The following is a 23,625-nucleotide window of genomic DNA, read 5'->3' as shown; positions in this document are numbered from 1 at the left end:
AATCAAAACAACAATGAGATGCCAGTTAAAATGACAATTATTAAAAAGTCAGGAAACAACAGATGCTGTTGAGGCTGTAGAGGAATAGGAATGCTTTTACACTGTTGGTTGGAGTGTAAATTGGTTCAACCATTGTAGAAGACAGTGTGGTGATTCCTCAAGGATCTAGAACCAGAAATACCATTTGACTCAGTAATCCCATTACTGGGTATATACCCAGAAGATTATAAATTGTTCTACTATAAAGACACATGTACACATATGTTTATTGCAGCACTATTTACAATAGCAAAGACTTGGACCCAACCCAAATGCCCATCAATGATAGACTGGATAAAGAAAATCTGGCACATATAAACCATGGAATACTATGCAGTCATAAAAAAGAATGAGTTCATGTCCTTTGCAGAGACATGGATGAAGCTGGAAGCCATCATTCTCAGCAAACTAACATAGGAACAGAGAACCAAATACCACATGTTCTCACTCATAAGTGGGAGTTGAACAATGAGAACACATGGATACAGGGAGGGGAACAACACACACCAGGGCCTGTCAGGGGGTGGGGAGCAAGGGAAGGGAGAATGTTAGGACAAATACCTAATGCATGCAGGGCTTAAAACCTAGATGATGGGTTGATAGGTGCAGCAAACCACCATGGCACATGTATACTTATGTAACAAACCGGCATGTTCTGCACATGTATCCTGGAACTTAAAGTAAAATTTAAAAAAAAAAAAAAAAAAAACGGTTTTCCAAAGTGAGAATTCCTGTGCACAGTTTCATCACTAATATTGGTTGTTACCGATCTTTTAAATTTCAGCCATTCCAGTGGGAGTAAAATGGTAATTTGCTATGGACTTAATCTGCATTTTCCTGATAATTAATGATTCTGAGTACCTTTTCACTTGCTTATTGGCTATTTGAATATCCTCTTTACAGATGTCTGTTCAAGCATTTTGCCTGTTTTCTTCAAGCTGCTTAGCTTTTTATTATTGTGCTATAGTTCTTTACATATGACTTTCAATGAGATCAATTTCTTATTTTACTAAACTTTATAAATTTTGAGAGTATGTAGTAGGTGTATATATTTATGAGGTACATAAGATACTTTTGGTACAGGCATACAATGTGTAATAATCACATGATGGAAGATTGGGTATTCATCCCCTGAAGCACTTATCCTTTGTGTTACAAACAATCCAATTATACTATTTTAGTTAAAATGTTTAATTAAATTATTATTCACCATAGCCCCTATGTTGTTCTATCAAACACTAGGTCTTATTCATTCTTTCTAACTATACTTTTTGTACCCATTTATCGTCCCCACCTCCCCCTGCCCTGCCCATGACCCTTCTCAGTCTCTGGTAACCATCTTTCTTTTTTTTTTTTTTTGTTATACTTTAAGTTTTAGGGTACATGTGCACAACATGCAGGTTAGTTACATATGTATACATGTGCCATGTTGGTGTGCTGCACCCTTTAACTCGTCATTTAACATTAGGTATATCTCCTAATGCTATCCCTCCCCCCTCCCCCCACCCCACAACAGGCCCCGGTGTGTGATGTTCCCCTTCCTGTGTCTGGTAACCGTCTTTCTATTCTCTGTCTCTATGAGTTCAATTGTTTTTATTTTTAGATTCCACAAATAAGTGAGAACATGCAGTGTTTGTCTTTCTTTGTCTGGCTTATTTCACTTAATAGAATTACCTTCGGTTCCATCCATATTGTTGCAAATGACTAGTAATCTACTGTGTATATGTACCACGTTTTCTTTGTCCATTCATCTATTGATGGACACTTAGGTTGCTTCCAAATCTTAGTTATTGTGAACAGTGCTGCAACAAACATGGAAGTGCAGGTATCTCTCTGATATAGTGATTTCCTTTTTGAGGGGCATATACACAGAACTGGGATTGCTGGATCATATGGTAGCTCTGTTTTTAGTTTTGGAGGACTCTCCAAACTGTTCTCCATAGTGGTTGTACTAATTTATATTCACATCAACAGTTTATGAGGGTTCCCTTTTCTCCATATCCTCACCAACATTGTTACTGCCTGACTTTTGTATACAAGCCATTTTAATTGTAATGAGATGAAATCTCATTGTAGTTTTGATTTCCATTTCTTTGGTAATCAGTGATGTTGAGCATCTTATATGTCTATTTGTCATTTGTGTGTCTTCTTTGAGAAACATCTACTCAAATTTTTTGCTCATTTTTTAATCAGAATATTAGATTTTTTCGTCTACAGTTATTTGAGTTCCTTGTATATTCTGGTTATTAATGCCTTGTCAGATGAGTAGTTTGCAAACGTTTTCTCCCATTTTATGAGTTGTCTCTTCACTTTATTGACTAATTGCTGTGCAGAAGATTTTTAACTTGATGTCATCTCATTTGTCCATTTTTGCTTTGGTTGCCTGTGATTGTGGGGTATTACTCAAGAAATTTTGCCCAAAGCAATGTTCTGAAGATTTTTCCCCAATGTTTCCTTGTAGTAGTTTCATAGGCTGAGGTCTTCAATGTATGTCTTTAATTCATTTTGATTTTACTTTTATAAATGGCAAGAGATGAGAGTCCAGTTTCATTCTTCTGCATATGGATATCCAATTTTCCCAGCACCATTTATTGAAGAGACTGTCTTTTTCTCAGTGTGTGTTCTTGGCGTCTTTGTTGAAAACAAGTTCACTGTAGATGCGTGGATTTGTTTCTGGGTTCTCTTTTCTGTTCCATTGGTCTGTGTGTCTGTTTTTATGCCAATACCTTGCTACTTTTGTTACTATACCTCTGTAGTATAATTTGAAGTTAGGACATGTGATTCCTCCAGTTTTGCTCCTTTTGATTAGAATAGCTTTCCCTATTCTGGATCTTTAGTGATTCTACATAAATTTTAAGATTGTATTTTTCTTTCTACGAAGAATATCATTGGTATTTTGAGAGGGATTGCATTGAATCTGCATTTTGTTTTGGGTAGTATGGACAGTTTAACAATATTGATTCTTTGAATCCATGAACATGGAATAGTTTTCCATTTTTTGTTTGTCTTCTTCAATTTCTTTCATCAGTGTTTCATAGTTTTTATTGTAGAGATCTTTCACTTCTTTGGTTAATTCCTAGACATTTGATTTTATTTGTGGCCATGGTAAATGGGATTACATTTTTAATTTCTTTTTCAGATTGTTTGCTTTTGGTATAGAAATACTACCAATTTTTTCATGTTGATTTTGTATCCTGCAATTTTACTGAATTTGTTTATCAGTTTTTTGGTGGCCTTTAGGTTTTTCCAGTAAAGCCATTGAGTCCCAGGCTTTTCTTTACTGGAAGACTTTTTATTACAGCTTCAATCTTGTTACTTGTTATTGGTCTATTCAGGTTTTGGATTTCTTCATGGTTCAATCTTGGTAAGTTGTATGTGTCTAGGAATTTATCCATTTCTTCTAGATTTTCCAATTTATTGGCATATAGTTGTTCATAGTGGCCATTAATGATCCTTTGAATTTCTGTGGTATCAGTTGTAATGTCTCCAGTTTCATCTCTCATTTTATTTATTTGGCTCTTCTGTCTTTTTTTCTTAGTTTGTCTGGCTAAAGGTTTGTCAATTTTGTTTAGCTTTTTAAAAAAACAACTTTTTGTTTTATTGGTCTTTTGTATTGTCTTTTTCATTTCAATTTACTCTTGCTTTTCTAGTTCTTTAAGATGCATCATTAGCTTATTTATTTGAAGTTTTTTTGATGTAGGCACTTATAGTTATAAATTCACCTCTTAGTACTGCTTTCACTGAATCCCATAGGCTTTAGTATGTTGTGTTTCTATTACCACTTGTTTCAAGAAATTTTTTAAATTTCTTTCTTAATTTCTTCATTGGCCTACTGGTTATTCAAGATCCTATTATTTAATTTCTATGTGTTTGTATAGTTTCCAAAATTCCTATTGATTTTTAGTTTAATTCCATTGAGATTAGAGAAGATGCTTGATATCATTTCAATGTTTGTGCATGTTTTAAGATTTGTTTTGTGACAACATATGGTCTAACCTTGAGAATGATCTCTGTGCCAAGGAGAAAAATGTGTATTCTGCAGCCATTGGATTAAATGTTCTGTAAATGTCTATTAGATCCATTGGTTCTATAGTGCAGATTAAATCCAATGTTTCTTTGTTGACTTTCTGTCATGGAGATCTGTCCAGTGCTGCAGGTAGGATGTTGAAGTCTCCAACTATTATTGTATTGGAGTCTTTCTCTCTCTTTAGCTCTAATAACATTGGCTTTACAGTATGGCAATTCCTCAAAGAGATAAAAGCAGAACTACCATTCGAACAATCCCTTTACTGGATATATACCCAGAGGAATATAAATCATTCTACCATAAAGACACATGCATGCAATTGTTCATTGCAGCACTATTTGTAATAGCAAAGACACAGAATCAACCTAAATGCCTAGCAGTGACAGATTAGATAAAGAAAACGTGGTATATATATATATACCATGGAAAAAGAATAACATCATGTCTTTTATGGGAACATGTATGGAACTGGAGACTATTATCCTGCGCAAACTAATGCAGGAACAGAAAATCATACACTGCATGTTCTCACTTATAAGTGGGAGTTAAACTGTGTGAAATCATGAACACAAAGAAGGGAACAACAGACACTAGACTCTACTTGAGGAGGAAGGTGGGAGGAGGGAGAGGAGCAGAAAAGATCATTATTGGGTACTGCACTTAATACCTGGGTGATGAAATAATCTGCACAACAAACCTTCGTCACATGAGTTTATCTGTGTAACAAACTTTCACATGTACCCCCAAATCTAAAATGAAGTTAAAGAATAATACTATTTGCTTTGTATATTTATCTGGGTGCTTCACTGTTGGGTGCATATATATTTACAATTATTACATCCTCTTGCTGAATTGACCCATTTATTATTATACAATGACCTTCTTTGTCTCTTCTTACAGTTTTTGTCTTGAAATCTATTTTGTCTGTTTTCTGTAGGCAACAGAGCCTTGGGTCTGGTTTTTTCATCCATCTAGCCAGTTTATGTCTTTTGATTTGAGAGTTTAGTCTCTTTACATTTAATGTTATTATTGATAAGTAGGGAGTTACTCTTGCCATTTTGTTGTTTTCTAGTTGTTTTTGCCATTTTGTTGTTTTCTAGTTGTTTTGTGGTCTTCTCCTCTTTCTTTCCTTCCTTCCTGTCTTCCTTTTAGTGAAGGTGATTTTCTGTTGATATGCTTTAATTTCTTGATTTTTATGTTTTGTGTATCCATTGTATGTTTTTCAACTTGAGGTTACCACAAGGCTTGCAAATACTGTCTTATAATCCATTATTTTAAACTGATGACAGCTTAACACTGATTGCATAAACAAACACAAAAATAAAACTAATAAAAACTCTACATTTTAATTTCATCCCCAGCTCTTTAACATTTTGTTGCTCCTCTTTATGTCTTATTGTACTTGAAACGCTGTTTTAGTTATTTTTGATTGGTTCATCATTTAGTCTTTCTACTTAAGAGACTAGTAGGTTACACACCAAAATTACAGTGTTATACTGTTCTGTGTTTTTCGATGTACTTAACTATTTCCAGGGAGTTTTGTACCTTCAGATGATTTCTTCTTGCTGATTAATGTCCTTTTCTTTGAGACTGAAGAATTTCCTTTAGCATTTCTTTTAGGACAGGTCTGGTGTTGATTAAATTCCTCATCTTTTGTTTGTCTGGGAAGGTTTTTATTTCTCCTTCATAGTTGAAGGATATTTTCACTGGATATACTATTAGAGGGGTAAAAGCTTTTTCCTTCAGTACTTTAAATATGTCATGCCACTCTCTCCTGTCTTGTAAGGTTTCCACTGAAAAGTTGGCTGCCAGACATTCTGGAGCTCCATTTTATGTTATTTATGTCTTTTCTCTTGCTGCTTTTAGCACAGCTCTAGGCCTTGCCCAAAGTCCTTCCCTTCATGATGGTGAGTTACCTAAGGCCCTGGGCCTGACCAGAGATGCTGTATGGGATCCAGGGATTGGAGTCAAAAACCTTAGCAATTTACTGGATGTTCTACTGTGGCTAAGCTGGTACTCAAACCACAACACAAAGTCCTTTATTCATAACCTTTGGGAGTTTGACTATTAAGTGCCTGGAGATAGTCTTCTTTGGGTTAAAACTGATTGGTGTTCTATAATCTTCTTGTACTTGAATGCTGATATGTTTCTCTAGGTTTGGGAAGTTCTCTGATAATATTCCTTTGAATAAACTTTTTATTCCTATCTCTTTATCTTCTATTTAAGGCCAGTAACTACTAGATTTGCCCTTTTGAGGCAATTTTCCATATCCTGTAGGTGTGCTTCGTTGTTTTTATTCTTTTTACTTTTGTCTCCTCTATGTATTTTCAAACAGCCTATCTTCAAGCTTACTAATTCTTTTTTCTGCCAGATCAATTCTGCTATTAAGAGACTGATACATTCTTCAGCATGTCAATTGCATTTTTGAACTCCATAATTTCTGCTTGATTCTTTTTAATTATTTCAATCTCTTCATTAAATTTATTTGATAGAATTCTGAATTCCTTCTCTGTGTTATCTTGAATTTCTTTGAGTTACCTCAACACAACTATTTTGAATTATCTGTCTGAAAGGTCATATATGTCTGTTTTTCCAGGATTGGTTCCTGATGATCTATTTAGTTCATTTGGTGAGGTCATGTTTTCCTGAATGGTGTTGATGCTTGTAGATGTTAGTCAGTGTCTGGGCATTGAAGAGTTAGGTATTTATTGTAGTCTTCACAGTCTGGGCTTGTTTGTACCTGTCCTCCTTGGGAAGGCTTTCCAGGTATTCAAAGGGAATTGGCCCCCATGCCCAATAATGTTCTGGTTTTTGCAGACTTGTAGAGGTACTGCCTTAGTAGTCTTGGATAAGCTCTAGAGGAATTCTCTGATTACCAGGCAGAGACTCTTGTTATTTTCCCTTATTTTCTTACAAACAAATAGTCTTTCTCTTTGTGCTGAGCCACCTGGTACTGGGGGTATGGTGATGCAGTTACCTTTGTGGCCACCACCACTGGAACTGGGCTGCGTCAGACCTGAAGCCAGCAAAACACTGGGCCTTGCCCAAGGCGCTTCCCTTCATGAGTTACCTGAGGCCCTGGGCCTGACCAGAGATGCTGTATGGGATCCACGGATTGGAGTCAAAAATCTTAGCAATTTACCGGATGTTCTATTCTGCCGTGCTTAAGCTGGTACTCAAACCACAACACAAAGTCCTTCCTGCTCTTCCCTCCTCTTTCCAAAGACAGAGGAGCCTCTCCCTGTGGTCACCACCATCATTTGGCAGGGGGTTCTGCCAGGCCACTGCCAATGTTCACCTAAAGCCCAAGGGCTGTTCTGTCAGCTTGTGGTGAATGCTGCCAGGCCTGGGACTCACCCTTCAGGGCAGTGGGCTCCCCTCTGGCCTAGGGCAGGTCCAGAAATGCTGTCCAAGAGCCTAGGCCTGAACTCAGGAACCCCAAGAGTCTGCTTTTTGCTTTACCCCACTGTGGCCAAGCACTGGTGCCTAAGGTGCAAGACAAGGTTCCCTTTACTTTTCCCTCTGCTTTTCTCAAATAGAAAGAGTCTTTCACCATAGCCACCACACCTGGGAATGTGCTGTGTCACCCCTGAAGCCAGCACATCTCAGAGGTCAAGACCCATGGTGTACTCCCTGGGTGTTGCTGGTTACTCAGGGCCCAAAGCTTCGTAAGTCAGCAAATAATGAGTACTGACAGGACTGGGTCCTTTTCTTCAAAGCAGTGCATTTCCTTTTGGCCCATCCAGGAATGTCTAAAAATGTCATGGAGAAGCTAGGGCCTGGAATGGGGGCTGCACAACTTTTCCCAGTGCCCTATCCTATTATGGCTCAGCTGGTGTCCAAGATGCAAGACAAAGTCCTCTTTACTCTTTGCTCACCTCTCCTTAAGCAGAAGGAAGGAGTCACTTTTGTTGCTGTGAGCTGCATTACCTGCGGTTGGAGGAGGGATGGTGCAGGCACTTTCTTAGCTGAGCCAGCTGGTGTCTCCCTAGGTCACATGCCACCCTAGTTCACTGGTTCTAAGTCTAGACTAGCACCAGAAGTTGCCTAGGAATTGCTTGTTTCCTAGACTGCCTTTCAAGTTAACTAGGAGTACAAAGCACTTTAGCCCCCAGTGGCTACGCTTGCCAAGAAACTCAAGTCCCACTGCTGAGATGGGCGGTTCCCCTCTGGCCATAGCTGGTCCAAATGCTTTCTCTGTGCACGGGTGCTGCCTGAGCCCAGCACAGCTTTATTCCTCACTGTGACAGAGCAGCACTGAGTTCAATATAAAGTCCCCTAGCCACTGCACTCTCCTTCCCAAAGTGCACAGATTCTCTCTCCATGCCATATAACTGCTGCCAGGGGATGAGGGACCGGACGGATGGCGTCAGCAACTCAAGACTGTCTTTCCTGTCCTCCTCAATGCCTCTTTCCACAATATGAAGTTAAAATTGGATACTATGATTGCTCGCCTGATTTTTGGGGTTCTTGTGATGATGCTTTTCTGTGTGCAGATAGTTGTTAAAATTTGCTGTACCTGTGGGAAGGACAAACAGTGTAGGCTTCTTTTCAACCATCTTCCTCCACCCCTCAAGGTAAATATATTTTTCTTTCTATTACATTTAGTGCTTTCAGTGTCCTTGCTAAGAAATCTTTGCCCACCCTCAGATCATGAAGATATTGTAGAAGCTTTTGTTTTTATGAAAGAAGCTTTCTCCTATAGAAATTTTACAATTTTAGTTTTTATGTTAGGTTCACATTTCATTCAAATTAATTTTGGGTGCAGCATAAGATGAATGTCAAAGTTCCTTTTTTCCTTTATATTTACCAATTCTTACAGGCCTATTTGTTGAAAAGACTTTTCTTTACCCATTGAATTGAATTGAATTAAAATGAATTTGCAACCTTTTCAGAAATCAGTTGATTGTACATTTATGTCTATTTGTGGAATTTCATTCTGTTCCAGGGATCTATTTGTCCATTTTCATGTTAGCACCACTCTGTCTTGGTTGCTGTAGCTCTGTAGTAATTCTCGAAATCAAATAATTAGAGTCTCTAACTTTGTTCTTCTCTGGCAAGATTCTTTGAGCTATTCTAAGTTCTTTTCTTCTGTATAGTGAGAGAAAATTAATGATGCAAGAGAGAAGACAATTGTTCATGATATGTCTGTGAGATTACCCACAATCAAACATCATCTATACTAGGTTTGTTATTTGAAAATTGTATATCAATTTGACAGTTGAAATTGATATTTCATTACCCTTATAGCATCACTTGATTACCTAGGCATTTTATGGTTTTGTTGTGGTTTTTACATTTCTTTAAAATTATTTCAATGTTCTTTGTTCATCGTTATAGTGTGCTTTTGTATTGTTACTGGTTTTTCTTCAGATGAGAAAGAATAGACCACTCCTGGACTCTCTTAAACGGTGCCAAATCCAAACTTGCTGGGCCACAGTGAATAGTACACTATAGCAGGAAAATTGTGCATATGGAGAGCAGGCGGAGACGCAAGTAGAAACTGACGTGAAAGATCTTATGTTACATGAACAAGAAATTGCAGGTGGAGAGTACTAATGTGAAAGCTGAAGGGATGGGCAAGACTGGAGGCACGAAGACAAGTTAGTGGGCAGTTATTACAACAGTGGGGGAGAAGAAGACCTTTAAAGGATATCCAAGAGCAAAAACAAAAATCATATCAAAGCCAATATCAGAGGAACAAAAACAAAACTACAAGGGGAATATAGAGGCTGGAATTAGGCAACATAGGTGACTTAAGTCAGAATAAAGAAACAGAGGCACAGAGGCCAATAAAAAAACTAATATGACTCATATGACCCAAGTTAATTATAACCAAGTCCAGACATGGAGAGAACCTCAGGTCATCGGGATAGAAATAAACAACTCCCACCTCAGGACATGACTGTAAGCAAAGAACATGCATGTAACAGTTACTCACAGCTAAAAACACTCAAAAAAAAGAAAGGCAAGAACATTCATACATCAGTTTCCAGAACAAATTTTGTCAACACAACTAAGTATTATTCCAATACTTCTTTTTTGTCTGGTCCCATGTAAATTTTTTTACCTTCAGATCCTAAATGGACAGCATCGCTTATACTAATCAGACATGGAGAACAAGAAAACTGGAGGTCAAAGATGGTACCAAGATTACCTGCCTGATTGTCTGAGTAAATGATGAAATGATGAGTAAATGATCAAACTGAGTAAATGATGAAACTGTCAGCTGATAATTAGAATTCAGAAAAAGTATGTTCCTTTAATACAGGATAAGATGATGCATTGATAAACCTAAGTCAGGAAATAAATGGCAATAAAATCGCAAAGAATTAAGGCAAATAAGAGGACCCAAGAAAAGTGATAAAGATGTGAAATAGTTGTTATAAGAACTGGGAAAAGAAATTGATTAGAATGAAGTAAGAGTACCGCTGAAATGCCAGATGAAGAAGACATTTATAGATGTGTAACAGGCGGTCATGTGGTTTTGCAATATTCTGTAGTAGCATTCTGCAGATCAGGCATAACAAGGAAGAAAGTGGGAAAGTAAGCTCCAAGTTAAAATGTAGTGAATTCTCCAATGTTTGTGAAATTTTTAAGTCTTCCCTAATCAATCAAACTTTCAATTCCTTGAGAGTGAGGACTTTGAGATACACAATTTCTAATGCTTCACAGCTCCTAGCTCAGTGCCATGTACAAATGAGTGCCTAATATGTAAATATTAATGGATATGATACTGTTATTTGTACCTCTTTAAATGCAGACTATAATAGTGTTGAAAATGTCTAGTGTCAGAGGAAGTTCATTTGTTCATGCCTATCATACGAATTGAAATACCTTTCCTAATTTATTTGCATACGTTGTAGTCAAAATTTTCAACCCCAAACAGAATAATTTTTTTTTTTTTTTTTTTTTTTGGAGACGGAGTCTCACTCTGTCGCCCAGGCTGGAGTGCAGTGGCGCAATCTCGGCTCACTGCAAGCTCCGCCTCCCGGGTTCACGCCATTCTCCTGCCTCAGCCTCTCCGAGTAGCTGGGACTACAGGCGCCCGCCACCACGCCCGGCTAATTTTTTGTATTTTTAGTAGAGACGGGGTTTCACCGTGGTCTTGATCTCCTGACCTCATGATCCACCCGCCTCGGCCTCCCAAAGTGCTGGGATTATAAGCGTGAGCCACCGCGCCCGGCCCAGAATAAATTTTATATACCATAAAAAGCACAGGCATAGAAAGAGTCAAAAACTACTCTCTGAACTCCTTCCCAAGTATAGCAATTACCCAACGCCCTGGTAAATATGCCAGTCAAAATGTTTAACAGGTAGAGCAGGGATACTCGTTCCTGTAGCCCCAAAATAAGAGATCAACAGACCCTGAGATTGAACAAAACAACTTCGGAAGAAAGAATCAGAGCTCTTTTATTTCCCCGCTAGGGCATGAGCAGTTGCTTAGTCAGAAGTTTCTCCTGCTGCCCAACCCAGTGGGTGACTGAAGATATGAAGATCATCTTCTAGGTTTTGTGTAAAAGTTCCTAGATATTTCAAGTGTCCATTTTAGAAGTACAATTTTTTATAACTTTGCCCCAGAAGTTTATTAAAATTGGCAAGAATTGTCTCTGAAGTGAATTGATAGTAGTGAACAATTCAACAAGGTACTTAAAAAGAGACACAGGCATTTCTTCAGTACTTTGGTTCAAACAAATGACATAACTGGTTAAAGTATTTCAGCTGGTGGTATTTTCCTACCTACTCTAACCCCTCTCCTATTGTTGGTATTCTTCAGCCAAAACTGTAAGCCATGTTTGATTTGTGTAATGAATAGTTTCAGCAGTTTCTTTTTTTTTAATTTTTTTTTATTATACTTTAAGTTCTAGGGTACATGTGCACAACGTGCAGGTTTGTTACATATGTATTACATGTGCCATGTTGGTGTGCTGCACCAATTAACTCGTCATTTACATTAGGTATATCTCCTAATGCTATCCCTCCCCCCTCCCCTACCCCACAACAGGCCCTGGTGTGTGATGTTCCCCTTCCTGTGTCCAAGTGTTCTCATTGTTCAATTCCTACCTATGAGTGAGAACATATAGTGTTTGGTTTTTTGTCCTTGCCATAGTTTGCTGAGAATGATGGTTTCCAGCTTCATCCATGTCCCTACAAAGGACATGAACTCATCATTTTTTATGGCTGCATAGTATTCCATGGTGTATAGGTGCCACATTTTCTTAATCCAGTCTATCATTGATGGACATTTGGGTTGGTTCCAAGTCTTTGCTATTGTGAATAGTGCTGCAATAAACATATGTGTGCATGTGTCTTTATAGCAGCATGACTTATAATCCTTTGGGTATATACCCAGTAATGGGATGGCTGGGTCAAATGGTATTTCTAGTTTTAGATCCCTGAGGAATCGCCACACTGTCTTCCACAGTGGTTGAACTAGTCTACAGTCCCACCAACAGTGTAAAAGTGTTCCTATTTCTCCACATCCTCTCCAGCACCTGTTCTTTCCTGACTTTTTAATGATTGCCATTCTAACCGGTGTGAGATGGTATCTCATTGTGGTTTTGATTTGCATTTCTCTGATAGCCAGTGATGATGAGCATTTTTTCATGTGTCTTTTGGCTGCATAAATGTCTTCTTTTGAGAAGTGTCTGTTCATATCCTTCGCCTACTTGTTGATGGAGTTTTTTTTCTTGTAAATTTGTTTAAGTTCTTTGTAGATTCTGGATATTAGCCCTTTGTCAGATGAGTAGATTGCAAAAATTTTCTCCCATTCTGTAGGTTGCCTGTTCAATCTGATGGTAGTTTCTTTTGCTATGCAGAAGCTCTTTAGTTTAATTAGATCCCATTTGTCAATTTTGGCTTTTGTTGCCATTGCTTTTGGTGTTTTAGACATGAAGTCCTTGCCCATGCCTATGTCCTGAATGGTATTGCCTAGGTTTTCTTCTAGGGTTCTTATGGTTTTAGGTCTAACATTTAAGTCTTTAATCCATCTTGAATTAATTTTTGTATAAGGTGTAAGGAAGGGATCGAGTTTCAGCTTTCTCCATATAACTAGCCAGTTTTGCCGGCACCATTTGTTAAATAGGGAATCCTTTCCCCATTTCTTGTTTTTGTCAGGTTTGTCAAAGATCAGATGGTTGTAGATGTGTGGTATTATTTCTGAGGGCTCTGTTCTGTTCCATTGGTCTATATCTCTGTTTTGGTACCAGTACCATGCTGTTTTGGTTACTGTAGCCTTGTAGTATAGTTTGAAGTCAGGTAGCATGACGCCTCCAGCTTTGTTCTTTTGGCTTAGGATTGACTTGGCAATGTGGGCTCTTTTTTGGTTCCATATGAACTTTAAAGTAGTTTTCTCCACTTCTGTGAAGAAAGTCATTGTTAGCTTGATGGGGATGGCATTGAATCTATAAATTACCTTGGGCAGTATGGCCATTTTCACGATATTGATTCTTCCTATCCATGAGCATGGAATGTTCTTCCATTTGTTTGTATCCTTTTATTTCATTGAGCAGTGGTTTGTAGTTCTCCTTGAAGAGGTCCTTCACATCCCTTGTAAGTTGGATTCCTAGGTATTTTATTGTCTTTGAAGCAATTGTGAATGGGAGTTCACTCATGATTTGGCTCTCTGTTTGTCTGTGATTGGTGTATAAGAATGCTTGTGATTTTTGCACATTGATTTTGTATCCTGAGACTTTGCTGAAGTTGCTTATCAGCTTGAGGAGATTCTGGGCTGAGACAGTGGAGTTTTCTACATATACAATCATGTCATCTGCAAACAGGGACAATTTGACTTCCTCTTTTCCTAACTGAATACCCTTTATTTCTTTCTCCTGCCTGATTGCCCTGGCCAAAACTTCCAACACTATGTTGGATAGGAGTGGTGACAGAGGACATCGAGTGGTGAGAGAGGGCATCCCTGTCTTGTGCCAGTTTTCAAAGGGAATGCTTCCAGTTTTTGCCCATTCAGTACGATATTGGCTGTGGGTTTGTCATAAATAGCTCTGACTATTTTGAGACACGTCCCATCAATACCTAATTTATTGAGAATTTTTAGCATGAAGGGCTGTTGAATTTTGTCAAAGGCCTTTTCTGCATCTGTTGAGATAATCATGTGGTTTTTGTCTTTGGTTCTGTGTATATGCTGGATTACATTTATTGATTTGCATGTGTTGAACCAGCCTTGCATCCCAGGGATGAAGCCCACTTGATCATGGTGGATAAGCTTTTTGATGTGCTGCTGGATTCGGTTTGCCAGTATTTTATTGAGGATTTTTGCATCGATGTTCATCAGGGATATTGGTCTAAACTTCTCTTTTTTTGTTTTGTCTCTGCCAGGCTTTGGTATCAGGATGATGCTGGCCTCATAAAATGAGTTAGGGAGGATTCCCTCTTTTTCTATTGATTGGAATAGTTTCAGAAGGAATGGTACCAGCTCCTCCTTGTACCTCTGGTAGAATTCGGCTGTGAATCCATCTGGTCCTGGACTTTTTTTGGTTGGTAAGCTTTTAATTATTGCCTCAGTTTCAGAGCCTGTTGCTGGTCTATTCAGAGATTCAACTTCTTCCTGGTTTAGTCTTGGGAGGGTGTATGTGTCGAGGAATTTATCCATTTCTTCTAGATTTTCTAGTTTATTTGCGTAGAGGTGTTTATAGTATTCTCTGATGGTAGATTGTATTTCTGTGGTATCGGTGGTGATATCCCCTTTATCTTTTTTTATTGCGTCTATTTGATTCTTCTGTCTTTTCTTCTTTATTAGTCTTGCTAGCGGTCTATCAATTTTGTTGATCTTTTCAAAAAACCAGCTCCTGGATTCATTGATTTTTTGAAGGGTTTTTTGTGTCTCTATCTCCTTCAGTTCTGCTCTGATCTTAGTTATTTCTAGCCTTCTGCTAGCTTTTGAATGTGTTTGCTCTTGCTTCTCTAGTTCTTTTAATTGTGATGTTAGGGTGTCAATTTTAGATCTGTCCTGCTTTCTCTTGTGGGCATTTAGTGCTATAAATTTCCCTCTACACAGTGCTGTAAATGTGTCCCAGAGATTCTGGTATGTTGTGTCTTTGTTCTCGTTGGTTTCAAAGAACATCTTTATTTCTGCCTTCATTTTGTTATGTACCCAGTAGTCATTCAGGAGCAGGTTGTTCAGTTTCCATGTAGTTGAGCGGTTTTGAGTGAGTTTCTTAATCCTGAGTTCTAGTTTGATTGCACTGTGGTCTGAGAGACAGTTTGTTATAATTTCTGTTCTTTTACATTTCCTGAGGAGTGCTTTACTTCCAACTATGTGGTCAATTTTGGAATAGGTGTGGTGTGGTGCTGAAAAAAAATGTATATTCTGTTGATTTGGAGTGGAGAGTTCTGTAGATGTCTATTAGGTCTGCTTGGTGCAGAACTGAGTTCAATTCCTGGATATCCTTGTTAACTTTCTGTCTCATTGATCTGTCTAATGTTGACAGTGGGGTTTTAAAGTCTCCCATTATTATTGTGTGGGAGTCTAAGTCTCTTTGTAGGTCTCTAAGGACTTGCTTTATGAATCTGGGTGCTCCTATATTGGGTGTATATGTATTTAGGATAGTTAGCTCTTCTTGTTGAATTGATCCCTTTACCATTATGTAATGGCCTTCTTTGTCTCTTTTGATCTTTTTTGGTTTAAAGTTTGTTTTATCCAAGACTAGGATTGCAACCCCTGCCTTTTTTTGTTTTCCATTTGCTTGGTAGATCTTCCTCCATCCCTTTATTTTGAGTCTATGTGTGTCTCAGCACATGAGATGGGTTTTTTGAATACAGCACACTGATGGGCCTTAACTCTTTATCCAATTTGCCAGTCTGTGTCTTTTAATTGGAGCATTTAGCCCATTTACATTTAAGGTTAATATTGTTATGTGTGAATTTGATACTGTCATTATGATGTTAGCTGGTTATTTTGCTCGTTAGTTGATGCAGTTTCTTCCTAGCATTGATGGTCTTTACAATTTGGCATGTTTTTGCAGTGGCTGGTACTGGTTGTTGCTTTCCATGTTTAGTGCTTCCTTCAGGAGCTGTGTAAGGCTGGCCTGGTGGTGACAAAATCTCTCAGCATTTGCTTGTCTGTAAAGTATTTTATTTCTCCTTCACTTATGAAGCTTAGTTTGGCTGGATATGAAATTCTGGGTTGAAAATTCTTTTCTTTAAGAATGTTGAATATTGGGCCGGGTGCGGTGGCTCACGCCTTTAATCTCAGCACTTTGGGAGGCCGAGGTGGGTGGATCACGAGGTCAGGAGATCAAGACCATCTTGGCTAGCACGGTGAAAACCCATCTCTACTAAAAATACAAAAAATTAGCTGGGCATGGTGGCGGGCGCCTGTAATCCCAGCTACTCAGGAGGCTGAGGCAGGAGAATGGCATGAACCCAGGAGGCGGAGCTTGCAGTGAGCCGAGATAGCGCCACTGCAGTCGGCCTGGGTGAAAGAGCGAGACTCTGTCTCAAAAAAAAAAAAAGAATGTTGGATATTGGCCCCCACTCTCTTCTGGCTTGTAGAGTTTCTGCTGAGAGATCAGCTGTTAGTCTGATGGGCTTCCCTTTGTAGGTAACCCGACCTTTCTCTCTGGCTGCCGTTAACATTTTTTCCTTCATTTCAACTTTGGTGAATCTGACAATTATGTGTCTTGGAGTTGCTCTTCTCGAGGCTTATCATTGTGGCGTTCTCTGTATTTCCTGATTTTGAATGTTGGCCTGCGTTGCTAGGTTGGGGAAGTTCTCCTGGATAATATCCTGCAGAGTGTTTTCCAACTTGGTTCCATTTTCCCCTTCACTTTCAGGTACACCAATCAGACATAGATTTGGTCTTTTCACATAGTCCCATATTTCTTGGAGGCTTTGTTTGTTTCTTTTTATTCTTTTTTCTCTAAACTTCTCGCTTCATTTCATTCATTTCATCTTCCATCACTGATACCCTTTCTTCCAGTTGATCGAATCGGCTACTGAAGCTTGTGCATTCGTCACGTAGTTCTCGTGCCATGGTTTTCAGCTCCATCAGGTCATTTAAGGACTTCTCTACATTGGTTATTCTAGTTAGCCATTCGTCTAATCTTTTTTCAAGGTTTTTAACTTCTTTGTGGTGGGTTCGAACTTCCTCTTTTAGCTCAGAGAAGTTTGGTCGTCTGAAGCCTTCTTCTCTCAACTCATCAAAGTCATTCTCCATCCAGCTTTGTTCTGTTGCTGGTGTGGAGTTGTGTTCCTTTGGAGGAGGAGAGGCGCTCTGATTTTTAGAATTTTCAAGTGACTGTTTAGATATTGCTAAAGTTTCATGGCAGTTTATTTTTAGTTTTGTTAAAAGTTTTAGGAGGTTGACCTCAGTCCTTTTCATGTCACAACGGGACAGCTTTTCTAAATGAAGACATTGAAAGAACACAGAGATTTTTCTATTTTATGTATGTGGAGGTTTAAGATGTTGCAGCTTCCCAGCAGCATGGTAGTATTGAGATAGCTATGTGTGTCTCTGTTGATGCTGATGTTTAAGAATGCTCTTCAGATATGAAGTTTTCTTTTTGCTATTTGGCTCATGAATTAGATATTTCAGGTGGAGTAGATAAGTACAATAGTGACAAGTACATAGAATAATAAAGAAGGCTTTGATCTTAAATCTAAGAAACTTGGCTAATTCTGGAGATAGCCATATAAAAACTTTAAAAGAGGTACAGGTATGGTGGCACATGCCTATGATTTCAGCATTTTGGGAGGTCGAGGCAGGAGCATCACTTGAAGCCAGGAGTTTGAGACCAGCCTGGGCAACTAGCAAGAATCTATCTCTAAAGAAAACACACACACACACACGTGCATTTTATATATATGACATATAGAAAGAAAGTAAATGTGGGATCAACCAAAGTCCTCATTTCTACAACATTCATTTACAAAAAAATAATGTTCAGTACAGCCCAACACAAGATTATTGGTTTTCTTTCTTTTTAAAAAATTATACATAGATTACATATAAAATTATATTTTTTAAAAAAACTTTAAAACAGAAGTATGGGTAGGTGATTTAAAGTGACCTTATGTCAAATAGCCATAGGTTAGGTATCTTCGAAGAACTTGGATATTATTTCAGAAGAAAAAAATTTTGACTTGAACACATAAATATTACAGAGAAAAAACCAGTACCTTCCTGTGCAGTCCTCTTGGAATTTGGACTTGCCGTGAGGTGTTGAAGCCTGGTTTCACTGAGTTGGAGAGACTGGATGTAAATGGCACAGTGTGACTTTGCTCCATCCTGCCTTGATTTTCCTACTCCACCATCATCAACAAAGTTGTTATTGAATTTTGAGAAGCATTATGAAAACTTTTCATGGACATAAAATTGTTATGATATAAATTATCAACAACACAACTCTTCAGATGACTTTGATTCTGGTGTTGGATGTCTTAATGGTGGTAACTTTGTATGCAAAGAAAAAAATGGATGGCATACACATGGAAGAAATGGTACTGAACACATAAATCATCGAGGCGGATACCATGGTAGAAGTTCCTGTTCTTATAGCAGTATTTTCCGTTCTGGGAAAAGACAAGTCTATATCAAAACAACATCCCTGACAATGAAATGAGGAAGAAAGAAGACAAGAGCGATTGCAAGCGGTTTGAGGCTGAGAATTTTCTATTTTTAAATCTTGAACATGAGAGAGAACCAAATCAGAACAGATCTTTAGCTGCAGGTGTGTGGGAATACCTCCGAATCGTAAATCTAGAGCTCCAAGGTATTAATCAAGGTACTGAGGGCCAATGTATTGAGCTCTGGTCATTAAGCTGTGTAATACAAAGTAATAGACTCACAGCCAGCTGGATTCCCAGTAGTAGGATATCTTCAGTAACAGCCAGGTAAGAACGGAAGTCATTCAAGTGTTTACAAAGATTTAGTCTCTAAATCTGCTGCTCTACCTACAAAACCTATGCAATGGAAAAGCCCAACTAAAGAGAATAAAGTTGGGACTTCTTTTCCTCATGAGTCTACATATGGCATTGGCAACTTTAATGCTTTTAAATCAACTGCCAAGAATTTTAGTCCATCAACAAATTCAGTGAAAGAGGGTCATCACTCAAACTCCTCTTTGCCTGTTGACAAACTTAATCAGCAACCTTGTCTAACGAAACTGACACAGTGGTAAGAAGAGTGCATTTTTGAAAGCACTGAAAAGAGACAGAGTAGAAAAAGAACATAAAGATGAAAGGCATTACTGGCTCACAGACAGATGATGTCTCATTTAATTTACATAACAGCAATAGTACTCACTGATATGAACCAAAACTTTGAGGAAAATAAAATTCCACAGGAGGATGACAATGCCCCACTTTGTGCACTCCCCCAACCCCCAGAATAAACAAAAAGTGGACTGTAGCATGCTGGCTAAAACTGGAGCAAAGAGCACTAAAATATTAATTTCCTGATCTCAACTGTTGTATTGGTCATCTTTTAAAACATAAATTGTTCTTTAGTCATTTGTAGTGCAGTAAATGTTATAGGAAAGACTTGGCCACATTTTCTTCCAAATTTTAAGAGGTGATTTTCAAGAGCCTTCTTTGGGTAGGTTGTCAGACACAGATTTTCAGAGTAGTTGAAGAAGAGTCTTGTGGGAAAACTTATTTTGATAACATTATTACACATGCAGAAAAGCCTGATTACACTGACTGACTATATCTGTTCATAACACAAAAAATAAACTGGATTTTAGGGGGGGAAAAAGAAGAGAGAGACACAGATTAGTACACCGAGGGGAAAAAAAAAAGAGAGTGGAAAGCATCTCTGGCACCTGTGTATTATGATGTGGTCTCTAAGCAAAGAGAGAGGATAAAAAAGATGGATTTTAGGCCCTTAAAATTGGGGATTTTGAGGGGGATTGTAACCACAAACCACAAGACTTAAAGCCAATCCAACTCAATGACAGAGTGTCAAATTCATGAACCAAAACAAGAATAAGCTCTATCCTTCTAATTTAAACTACACATCAATTTTTCTTATTTAAAATACATTTCAATTTGAAATTATTCACACTGACATATGTGAGACATGGATATAAAAGATGCACTAAAAAAGTTCATAAAGAGAACACACTAAAATCTGACTTCAGAGATAAGCCAGACGTCCAACTCTGGAAATGGTATTTCAGTATCAATTACCTGTCTGCACCCCTGAACCATCAGAAGTACTTGTTTGAGGTAACATCATATACAGCTATTGGGTTTCACAGACCATCTGTTCTTGGTCATAGTAACTACAGAAATGAGACATAATGACAAGGAAAGTTCTGGAAGTCATTTTGACTTTACTAGGCTCTGTATAACCTCCATTCCACCCCATCCAGGGCCTCTTACACAAACCGTCTTAATGGAAGTGAAAGGAATTGAAGATACATGAGATCAGTGCAGAAAACAGAGGTGGCAAAAGGTTACCTCTATTTTGGATCAAGTTATTACAGAAGTTTTAATGTATTATGAAGTCATTTTTAATAAAATGTGCTACAGGAATACAAGAAACTATGCTGTTATGGTTTTTAAATGCCATGATATTTATAAGCAACACATGAGGAAATTTTTGTAAAGAGTTGGCTATGTTCTAAGGCAGTTATAAAATACAGAAGTTGGTACCAATCAACTCTCTAAGGTGGTCGTTAACAGTTTCTCTTCCTCCTTCTCCTCCTTCTAATGCACTGCATAATCTTTTTCTTTGGCAGACGGTAGCAACTACTTCTGCAGTTATTTTCAATTCTGACGTTGCTTCAAAATCACCTGCAAAACTTTTTTAAAATATTGATGCTAGACCTTCACCTCTCAGATATTCTGACTTTGTGAAACTCACATAGAGCCCCAGGATTTTTATACATTTTCCATAGGAGATTCTGAGACAGTGGTAGGGACAAGAACCCCTGTCTTAATTTCACCCAGAACAGTCTATAACTTCTGTATAAATTAAAAGCAACATGGATCCATGGATCCAATTGGTTAATGTGGATATCACTTTGGTTTCAGGAATGAATCCAAATGAGAGACATAACAGTGTTATATAACAAGAATAGTGACACTCTTTGAGAATTGGTGGGTTTGCATAAACACAGCCCCTCACACATCTCTTCAGACTTGGTTAATGATGAAGTCTCTATGAAAAGACTTGATAGCACACTTTGGATCCACCGAGTCAGCATAAATTGATATTCAGCTTTCTCAAAGTTGTTGACAGAAGTAGCAGACTCTAAATATTTAAGGAATTTACTGACTGAGGAGGGCATAGAACAGTTCAGCCCTCCTGTCTCCGATAATGATTTTTGAGGAGTTTATTCTTGTCTGTCTTTCTAAGAACAATGTGAATTTTTCCCTGAGAACTAGTGTGTTTTCTTTTCCGAGATGACATAAAAATATGTAATCTTTTTCTTGTGCCCTTTTTTCTTTGAAAACCAGGAAACCTAGAACCAAATCTGTTGCTCAACTGTAGTAACTGTGTAGAACACCATGACCTGCATATTTTAAAGTCGTTTTTCCCCATCTTGCATTATTGTATGTCTTCCCTCATTCAGATTTCAATTATAGTTTTTCTATTTTATTACATGAATTAATGTAATCTTTTATCAAGTCCACTCAATATGGAAAGTGTTTGATGATATTGGAATCAACTGGAATCATTTCCGAATTGCATAATTAGAAAAATGTTTTCTTTTAATTGTCAGCCAAAGAAAAATTGAAAAGTTATCCCGATGAGGTTTTCTGAGCCTCTAAAGGAACTTAGAGATAAATTCTGTATCAGAAGGTGTCAGCATCACTTCCAGAGCTAACCTTCATCACAGTTCACTCTAAACTTCAAATTTCTCCAACCTGGGAACTAGTAGTGCTCATCTTACTTGGTTGTGTGCAGGAAGACTAGAAGGTGAGATGACAGTCTATCACCAAGGTACACACAGGACACAGCACCTAGATGATATTTGTAATCATTGAAACAGTTATTTATGCTGTCTTTCCTATTTCATTTCCTAGGGTAGCAGTTCATATTTTTATTAGAGAACGAAATGTTTAGACATGTCATTGGCTAGTGTATTTTCTGAGTGAATATGCTTATACAAAAGTCAATTCAACTTTCTCTAGAAATTTTTCAAATTCTGTTCAGACCCTTTTAAGTATTCAATACTCATGACAAAGCAAGGTTTTTCATTATACTTATAACAAAAATTGGTCTCAAAGCTTTTGAAAGAGAAATTACACTGGAGCCTTAGAATATGCTTTTATTTTTTATTACATTGTGCTGCTGTTGCCAAAAAACTGATTTTAAAAGGCCAACGACTTATTTCTATCCATTATTACTATAATACAGAAAATGTACACATTAGAGAATTAGATAACCCCTCTGGAAGCTATGACAATTTCATCACTGCCAATCCAAAACAATATTTTGCAAGGTCAGATCTTCTAGATAAGAAGAATAAAAAAACCTAATCTATCATCTTGAAGCTTTATCTTAGCTAGAGGTGGTATGGTAGATGTAGTATTTGCCTTCTGCCTCCTGCCTTATCCTCAGGTACCTTCTATTTAATGAGGATTGTTATTGAAGCCGATGCTTTTTGATTCCCAGTCATGTCCCATCTCTAGACCAGTGGCTGCACTATTAAGATCACATGATGAGCTCTTTAAACTCCTGATGCCAAAGCCAAACCCAGATCAATTGAATCAGGATATCTGGAGGAAAGATCTGTATATGCACCAATTGTAAGTTCCTCCGGTGATTCCATTAAGCAAACAAGTTCGAAATCCAACTTCACATTTAATTAAATAATTTTAAGGTATATGTAATTAGAATCAAGAATCTCATTACACAAGTAAAATAATCCAATCAATAAATGATGTAACTTAAAGATCTCTCTTGGCAATAAGTGTCGCCTTGTTTTCTACTATCTCCTCATTCTGAAATTAACAACAGAATCTGAATTAGAGTTTTATTGCTAAACTGAGGCAAGTTCTATAAAACCCTTTATTATCAATTTTATTCAGGATAATTTTTGAGAAATTTTATATTCTTAGTTTAAAAGAGAGGGGTCTCAGAGTCAATTACTTTAAAATTAAAAAGATAACAAATTTAATGTCAAAACAATTTGCTTGTACCATATATAGGGAGAGGGCTTTTAAAAGCACAGTTTCTTTAGAATAAAATGCAATGAGCAAGTTCAAATTCTTCTTGAAAAAATAACTTGAAAGAAACAGCAGTTCTGTTTTGTTCCAAAAAATTGGTATTTGAGGGAGAAGAAAAGGCAATGAATATCAAACCTCATTTTTCTGTCATGAATCGGCTTCAAACAAAAAATAGATAGGGTTTGCCATCTTCTTGTCGGGTTTTTCCAAAATCTGATTTATTGAAGAATTTATTTGGAATACAGGCAGTGTTACAAGTATATACAAAATATCCAAAGAGCCATGGACTATAAACAAACTCTTATTTGTACTGTATATCAACCTTATTCACATTTTCAAAGGAAAAAGTTGAGATACAGAGACATTGCGTGACTCATCTAAGGGCATCAAGTAAATTCAATCAGCAGGAGAAGGAAAAGTAA

General features: G+C 37.6%; 1 pseudogene; it reads left to right on the top strand.

Moving 5' to 3' along the window:
* Nucleotides 1-18,285: 18,285 nt before the first annotated feature.
* On the top strand, nt 18,286-21,947 carry LOC116463483 (vasculin-like; annotated as a pseudogene).
* The last annotated feature ends 1,678 nt before the right edge of the window (nt 21,948-23,625 follow it).

The sequence above is a fragment of the Hylobates moloch genome, unplaced genomic scaffold (genome assembly GCF_009828535.3).
Source record: "Hylobates moloch isolate HMO894 unplaced genomic scaffold, HMol_V3 SCAFFOLD_38, whole genome shotgun sequence".
In the NCBI taxonomy this organism is placed as follows: domain Eukaryota; kingdom Metazoa; phylum Chordata; class Mammalia; order Primates; family Hylobatidae; genus Hylobates; species Hylobates moloch.
Note: the sequence above shows the minus strand (reverse complement) of the source record. Positions and strands in the feature narration are given on the sequence as shown.